This window comes from Enhydra lutris, unplaced genomic scaffold (assembly GCF_002288905.1).
Source record: "Enhydra lutris kenyoni isolate GAN:26980312 unplaced genomic scaffold, ASM228890v2 scaffoldscaffold1, whole genome shotgun sequence".
Lineage (NCBI taxonomy): Eukaryota > Metazoa > Chordata > Mammalia > Carnivora > Mustelidae > Enhydra > Enhydra lutris.
Window position 1 is genome coordinate 35915836 of NW_019154085.1, and position 8999 is coordinate 35924834.

Consider the following 8999-nt stretch of genomic DNA (forward strand, 5'->3'; position numbering starts at 1 on the left):
ACTGGGTTTTATTAACTAATCGTTAATAGGCCAGGACCCACCAGGGCAAATGGAACCAGTTATATTCAGTTCAATCATGTAACTAACACGGGATGGTCTCAGGAAACAAGAGATAAGGGTCTTGTGGGAAGTGACAGGTAGTCATGATAAAAACCATTTTTCTGGAATTTTAACTACTGGTTGGAAATCAAAGACAAGCACTCACTTGTCTTAACCACCTTTCTCGAGACAATGCCAGAAAAAAAATATCCTAACGTGTGCATGGGGGGGAAAAAAAAGGTAGCAGGAAGCTTACAGAAGTGGGGGGAAGGGGAGAAGAAAAGATCAACAGTCTCTAGTTTATTATGAATAGAAAGAAATTTCCAGAATTTACAAACACCACATTGTTCATTCCAAAGAGAGCTCTTGATTTAAAGGGATCACCCAAGTCTCCTCTTCCTTACAGTATATACAATGGAAGACTTTGATTTCCTTTGCTTGTAATTTTGCTTCCATTCAATGGCCAATTTTAAGCTGACACTTGAAAACACCCAGTAGAATATATCCTTCTTCAGTTTAATTAACATGGCCTACTGCCTTACAGGAAAAAATACAAAATGAAGATCAATTCTTGTAAGGATCTCAGCTCAACATCAGGGCTATATTACAAGAGATAGTATCCACAAATAGAACTATACAACTGAGAACCATCTAATGGCACTATGATTCTTATTATATTATTTTTCTGAATTACAATCTTAAAACAAGGATCGTATCCTAGTCTACTCTCATTAGCCTTGTTTTAAGTATTTGTTCCACTCTTTACAACAGAACATAGTATACCTCAGTTCCACATCCAAAAAAAAGATGTGCTGTAAGAAAAGTTACATTTTAATTAAAAAAATTACACATAGAAATCAAAACCTATGTTAAATATTTAATACTCTCTCCACCCAACGCAAACAGTTTTGGATGAAATAATTTACAGCGATGCTTTGTCATACACAGTTTCAGCAGCAGATGAAATGGATCTTGTAAATGCAAGGAGAGTAAACCCGTTCTCTCGTGGCATGGTGGTGGGCACATCAGCTCACGTGGCCAGCTATGTCCTTAAGGTTGACGATGAAGTTTATGCAGACTCATGGTTCTGGTGTCACAGTGCTTTTTTGCTTGGCACAATATAGTACGTGCAGTTCAGTCAAGGAACTCCTGAGGATTTTAGAAAGTAAACAAACTGAAATGGATGCATCGTACCATCTACTGAGGAAGAAGATGTGAGGTCCTGGTTGTGAATCATGAAATATTCAGAGTCTGGGTACCCATGAGGAAAGGGAGGATTTGCTGAGGTCGTTCAGGTCTTCATTCTGGAAAGGAAAACGGAAAGGATTCGTCACCACGGGCGTATCACAAAGTGCACCATTCTATCAGTTTTTATGGGTTTTTCTTTAACAAGGAGGCAGGATCAGATAGGCAGATGTCACAGGCACAAACAGTACTGTGTACTTAAATAAAATCAACAAAGTGTACTTAACTTTTCCCCCCCTTTCAAAATGCAAGAGTCTAAAGCAAATACAAACTCAAAATAGTCAATATTAAATCAGTCAACAGATCGATGGGATTTGGAGGTTTCAGAGTTGAGTAACACAAAAACACAAAATACTTTGATGTTCTGAGGATCCAAACAAAAACGTGAATTAGAGTTGTTGCGTCAAAGTACTATAAAACATGGTGAGGAGGTTATGGTCAGGCTGTGCTTCTTCTTTTTTTGGTTCAAAGTCAACTGCAGATTTTGGAATTTGAAGTTGCAGGGCCTAACATCACAATATCTGAAGTCCGTTTTTAACATGACATTGCTTGACGTGAGGATTTCAGATGCAGAAGGAGACCCAGTGAAACAGATGTAGTTAATCCTTGAATTAAGAAAAAAAAAAGGATTCTGATTTAGATCTAATAGAAATGCTATTCCAGCAGAAGCACATCACTTCTATGCAATTCCAGAAGGCAGACCTCACAGGGCATTACCCAGGCCTTTCCAGAGAGGAGACACCTTATTCAACCTCATAAGCCTTCTTTTGATCTCCAGGATTAACATTAGATAGACCTTCTGAAGCCCACATTTATGTATTTCAAAGTTATCTACACATACCAATGCTTATAGAATGGTGCAGACTAGATAGTAAATATTGTGAAATAGGTAACAGGTTGCATTAAATGTTATGGGGGACATAAAGCTGGATATAAAGGCCCTGTTTTCTAGAAAATCTAGGAAGGAAGGTAAGCTCTGTTCACAAATAGAAAGAATACAAAAGAAAAAGGGGGTAAATCCCATGGTAGATGCACAGAAAAGATACTCTACCTGCATGGAGGGACGGAAAGATGCTTCTAGATGGGAGTAGAAAGGAAGTACCTCACTGACACGTCTGGCTTGGACCAGGAGAAAAGTGGTAGTTTGGGAATGTGGAAATGGGATCGTATCTCTGCTGCTTCAGGGCTGCATCCCCAGAGCCTAGCACCGGGGCTGACACACAGTAAGGACTCACTAAATAAGAGTGGAACGAACCAAAGGGACAAAGCACAAGTCCTGCTGAGACACGAGATAAAACGAGGCCTGGGGAAGGGTATGGCCATGGGCAGGCCAAGTGGAGAAGGATGGATTGTGTTAGATCCCAAGGTATGTGAAAAGGGATCGAAGGAGGTAAATCTGAAAAATGTGGTGGGACCGATGGCGAAGAACCTCGAATGCAAGGCTAAGGTATCACCGTCTTAGTCTAGGGACACCAGGACATGTTTCAGGATCCGTCCAGATGTAGTAGTACTAATCCACGTCAGCTCCAAGGAAAGGAACAGATTCTACAATCCATACAATGTATATGTTGATCAGCATGACTGTTTTTCTCTCTCTTCCCTTGAAGGAGAGTATGGCTGGCACCAGTTAGCGTTCACCATTTGGCTTTCAGGTAAGCTGAAAATTTACCAAACGTGGACTCTAGTTTTATGAGATTCCTGTCAACGGTTTTTAAATATTAACTCCACCCCTAAGGGACAGGTAAACAGCCTCTTTTTCTATAGACAAATAAAGACTTCCCATAGAGACACCAGTGTAAAAACAAAAAAGGACTCCAGGCTTATCCCTCTGATTGCCAGCGAAACAGGACTGACTTTGTGTAGTTCCTACAAGTGAAAGGAAAACCCATCCCTTCAAAAACCCTGGAGACCCATCTCCAGATCTCTTACTACTTTCAAGCTTTTCATGAACTCACACCGCAATCTATCAGAATGTTCCTACAAGAATATGTAGACAGAGCTTCACACAGCTTCATAGCTCTGGGCCCAAGATGAAGTGGGAAGTACATACTTTATTAAAGGGCTTGAGACAAACAAACAAACTGCTCATTTATAGAAAATAGGGGGGATGGGGCGAACGAAGGGCACACGGTATGCTTTTCATTTTATATCTGGCTCTTATCCAGAATGGCAGGATAAAGAGCTCAGCACAGGAACAAACTGTATTCAGTTTTGTCCCCACACGTGCCAATGTGCATGGATGCAGAGGGGCAGAGACTGGGGGCCTCCCTGGGGAGGAAAAACCCTTGGACTTCGCCAGATACTGATATCTATTGCTTTGGGCCACTCTGAACCTACCCCTCCCTATCATTTCCCACAAGTGCGTATGTTCCAAGAGCAGTAAATAAAAGGGTCTATTAATGGCACCATAAACCTTCCCTCCAAAGTCTCAGCATACTATTTCTCAAAGCCCTTTAGTGTACATCCTGATCAGCACGTGTCTCAGCCACTCATATTACCCACCGGTGTCATCACCTTGGGGATCTCTGAAAAAGGGAGCAAGTGGGAAAGAGGGAGGTTATGCAGAGGCGGGGGGAGGGGATGGGCACAGAAGCAATCAACAGGCCTCAGAGGCTGGGGGAAAAACTTCAAGTGAAAGTCTGAAGTTCACATCTGTTTTTCTTTGTTCAAGGGGTGTGTGTGTGTGTGTGTCTGTGTGTGTGTGTGTGTGTGTGTGTGTACATCAGAAAACGTAGCTCCTGAGTAAATGATACGGATTTTTAACAGACACCCCTGAGTGAGAATTGTCCTTCCTTGCAGCCTCTTTGGGGTCTGCACACTTACTTCAAGCACGCAGCCATCGTTGGAAGCATTTTTGGAATGCTTTCTCAAGTTCCCATTTCTTTTTTTCTTTTTTTTTTTTTTTTTGCGACAGCCTTCTCAGCCTTGGGCATATTCCTTTGAATGGTCTCTACAGCAGCCAGTCTCGGCCCTTTGAGGGCACATTTGATCTGTGGAAATGGCCAAAGAGCTCTGAGAGCCAAATGTGGTGAATAAAGGGGCCGATTAAGCTGGGTAATGATTCCCAGTGACATACTATCTGAAGCCAAAGAACCCTAAAACTAAAGTTCCCAAAACATAGCTATTCACAACGGCTCTGGCGAGTTTTGTTGGAAATGAACTCTGAGGACTTTACAGACAGACTTTAGTGTAATGTTCATGGGGCTAAAGTTCATTTGCCTTTATCCCCACGTCTACACAACAGCGGTTAAGAAGGCCACAACCGCACTTGAAGAAAGGCCCATATGCTATCATACATTTTGGGGATATGTTTTTCAAAAACCAATACCCATACTAGCCTCTCACAGTCATTCAACTTAAGAAACATCTGTTAAAAAAAAAAAAAAAAAAAAAGAAAAGAAAAGAAACATCTGTTGAGTGACAACTAAAAAGGCAGTAATAAGGACTATCCCAAGCACTGAAAAGGAAGACTTGGGTAGAGGTACCTTTGATTCCCTTTTTATTTACAACCCAGACTGACTCACCAACCACACAAGGCAAATATTGCAACCATGTTTTACAAATGCAAAAATTCATCTGTAACACCCACGAAGTGGAAACAAAAAAGCGAAACATTTCCTTCGAGAAGAGCTAGGCAAGTATCAAATGGTGATGTTCCTGTGATCCATCCTCTCGGGTTACCTCACTGGGGAATAACTTCTGAACCCAGAAAGACGACTCACCTGTCATGAGACTTAGTAGCAGGAAATTACATTTTGACAAAATTTCATCACATCAGCATCTCCTGTCCCCTTCCCTGTGTCTTCTTGTAACACAAAACCCACCTAATCCTGTTGCCGGTAATGAAAAATGTAATTTTTAAAGCATTATCAAATAAGTCAACACTTGAGCAATGCTACTTGAGACCTATGGATTACTGCATTATTGCATCCGGTAGGAATTTACATCTTCCGGACTTGACCCACTTAAACCATGCCTACGAGAGCTGAAAAACAGATAAGGCTTCTGCCCTCCTCCAAACTCAGCCTACTGATGAGGCTTCACTGTAAAGCACCTGAAAACAGCAAAAGGTTATGATATGTGTATAATGAAGGATCCCCACCCTTTCAACAATGAAATTTTGGTCCAACCCACTGATTAAAAGTTTTATCTTGTATTCAAATGCCTCGAAACCTCCTGCCAATTTGAGTCAAGGGCAACACAGTTATAAATATCTGGTTAAAGCATTACTAGCAGTTTCTACTTCCACTAAGAAAGCAGGACTAAAATATTCTTAAGTTGCTTGGCTACCGTCATATAGCAAAATGTAGCCACAAAGCAACTCTTCCTCACCCAACTATGCTTGAGAAAAGGTGACTATTAATAATGACTTTTCTTCAGTGGAGATCATTGTTTGAAATCTTATATTGCAGATTCAACTAGAAAAATTTGTATAAATGAATTCTTCCACTTAAATGTGTCAAAACGGCACATTTCTCTTTCACTTAAACAGCTGTGACTTAAAAAAAAAATTCTTCACTTTAATCTAGAAAATGTATACACCACAGGAAAATGTAAAGAAGGAATAAACATTTCTCAAATTCTTGCCAGCCAGGGAAAGCCACGATTCAACTGTGGTTCTAAAGCCGCTCTTTGCTTAAAGGACTTGAACTTTTAGAATTCTGCATTCAATGTCAAAAATGTTTCAATAGGACAGGAAAATAATGTTTCCATCATATTTAGATCTTCCCCTTTCTTAAAAAATCTGTGATGAGAAGATATCTGAAATGTCAACCAACTTTTAAACCTTCCTGGTATTCTATTCCTTTCTCCTCCTCCCAATTCATTGTATATGGGGAGGAGTATGGCAGTTTGATGTAAAAAAAGCCTCTGGCTTCCTGGTTTTAATGTCCAAAAGCTCAAGTCCTTAAGGGAAGGGCACAGGCAAAGTATTCAGAACAGGAGGGGAGGATTCCTCTGAGAAGAGAAAACAGTTCCCTTCACCTGGGAATAAAGAGAGAAATAGCACGGTGTATGGCTCCTTACCCGGTAGGATTCTGAATATGGCGCCTGTGACCTTTCTCTGTATCTTGTCTTCCCAAACCTGTTGATTTCTTACTTGACACAATTATGTTCAACTGCACAGCACTACTGTGACCGCAATTCGTTTCTTCAGCCACCTCACTGATGCGGATGTCATAATTCATCCTACCACTCATTTAGAGAAGATCAAGCCTTCTAGAATGCTTACATATTAATAAGGCACCTTATAAAACACTGCAAAGTATTCTGTTTTTAAGTATACCTGATTCTGGTTAATAGGCCAATAAATTTTTTTAAAAATCAGTATTAACTAAATTCATAGTTCTGGGAGTGTATATGTGCTCTGCATTTTAACACTTACACTACTCAATCTCTGATGGGTAAAGAAGACCACTGACCCATTGGATGAGCTGTGAAATGCTTATTAAAGAAATCTCCTGGCTTAGAATTTGGTTCTACCACCAGGGGTTGGATGGTAGCATTTAGGGAGGATCTCAGTCTTGTTAGCTATGGGAATTACCTAAGTAAAAAAGCTAACCAAGTTAACCAAAGCTAACACTAAGCTTCACTTAGTGACACAGGGAGAATTACTCTGCTCTTTACAAGATATACCTGGGAAATGTCAGGGCAAGAGGAGACTTGGGCAAAGGAAAGGACAGACCTAAGTGGGGAGGGAGGGAGAGTAAAGAAGGAAGGAAGGAAGGGAGGGAGGAAGGGAGGAAGGAAGGAAAGAAAAGAAGGGGGGTGGGAAAGAAAAAGAAAAAGAGAAAAGAAAAATCAAGGCAGGATTGAACTGGAGAACTTTTTAAAGGTTTTCTCTATCTATTTGTCAGAGAGAGAGAGAGCCGAGCGAGAGAGAGAGCACAAGCAGGGGGAACAGCAGGCAGAGGGAGAAGCAGTCTCCCCACTGAGCAGGAGCCCAGTGTGGGACTCGATACCAGGACCCTGGAATCATGACTTGAGTTGAAAGCATATGCTCACAGACTGAGCCACCCAGCAGTCCCAGGATTGAACTAATAAAGTTAGAGGTAAGACCACAAGATGCTTGCTACTCTATGTTAACAAGCTAAACCAACATCTTTTCCAAGAGGCCAGATCAGAGCTGGCAAGACCCAGTTTCATGGTCTTAAAAGGCAAAGGGTAAGTGACCAGCCAGGCCAGTGCTTTCATGGAGCTGCTTAAAGAGCACTTTTGCCTGGTGTGAGTCACATGGGCGAGAGCTGGTGCAGATAACAAGGTTGCTGGCCGGGCCTTCCAGCGGCTGCCAGGGAGGAACATTCAGGGAGAGCTGCCAACATGTGAGAGGCCACCTCGCTCCAGTTCACCCTGTGTCCCAGTGAAAGTCCTTCTGGCAGAGCTGGTAGCTTCGGGAGCCCACCAGCAAAGGAAGACACATGTATTATGAAAAGAAGAGAAGAGAGGGGCTGACCAGGGAGCTGCCCGTTCAGCCTGCACCCCCCGCTGTGAATCGCGCCAGCACTGTGGACCTCTTCTGCCCTCAGCAACAAAGGACAGGAGCTGGGGCAGGAAACTTGTCCAGAGGGTTAGAGATTTATGGAGAAGACAGATGAAAACAACAACAACAACTTATGGTTGGCAACAGTTAAAAATATTCTGCCGGGGCGCCCGGCTGGCTCAGCCGGTGGAACGTGTGACTCTCGACCTTGGGGTCCTAAGTCGGAGCCCCATGTTGGGTGTGGAGAATACTCAAACATAAAAGCTTAAAAAAAACAAAACAAAAAACAGTATTCTGTCAATAATGTATTAAGAAAATATGAAAAAAGCATTCCGAAATCTTTTAAGCTGAAGAATATTCACTTTAGTTATTTCCTATTCTTTTTATTAATAGGGAGTGTGCAAAAGATAAGGCCAGTGGGGCCAACACCATAAGAGCCCTCCCCCATCCCCTTTGCAACGGAACTCAAAATGTCTGCAGTCTCTCTTCTACTGAAATTAGAATGCATCCCCACATACATGACAGAGGAACTCAGAGAAACAATCCCTCCCCATCACAAGTCAGACCACATAATGTGGAACAGGAAGCTTTAATTTTAATCGAGCTCAACCAAAATAAACCTGTTGCTTGAAAACCTGAAAGTAATATGATGCCTTCTTCCCTACTTGAGAAAGCAAGTCATGAAAGTCAGTCTTTATTCTCGTTTCATGGGACCTATTTTTGCCCCATATTCTCTCTCCTAGGAATTAAATTCCAATTCTGAGGTTTATAGTTGATATTGTAATTTCACATCAGCTTATTGTTTTGTATTTTTTTTTTTAATGTTCAGAAATACAAGGTATAGGTTTTATTGGTCTGGTTTTGATACAAACCAGTAGACTTAAATTAAAATCACAACTTCGTTTACAAAGTGGCATAGAGATAGTAAAAAAGTGTTGCGATACTGTTTCTGTAATTAGACAAAAGGGAATCAAGCGGGCTCAGGTCGGTCGTACTGCCTTTAATTTTTCTGCTCAACACTAAATAGATTTTTTGCATTCTTTGCTGTCTCCCCAGAGTCCTATCAGAAATTGCTTCAAGAAAGCAAGTGCCTGATTTTACATTTGAGTAATTGTCTGACTACCCAATTGTTTCTTATCAACCATCAGCAGCTTTTCCGTAAGAGCCTAAGAAGCAGAGCACAGAATTGCGCTCACACAGACGCCCCCCCCCCCCCCCCCCCCCCCCCCCCCCCCCC

At 41.7% G+C, this 8999-nt stretch overlaps 1 protein-coding gene across 1 annotated transcript in view; it reads right to left on the minus strand.

The window, feature by feature from the left end:
* Nucleotides 1-398: 398 nt before the first annotated feature.
* LOC111143995 (insulin receptor substrate 1) overlaps nucleotides 399-8999 on the minus strand; it is a 59019-nt gene continuing 50418 nt past the window's right edge. Inside the window, exon 2 of the mRNA XM_022498051.1 lies at nucleotides 399-1343. The gene's annotated coding sequence lies outside the window, so the exon portion shown is untranslated. The remainder of the gene's footprint in view (nucleotides 1344-8999) is intronic.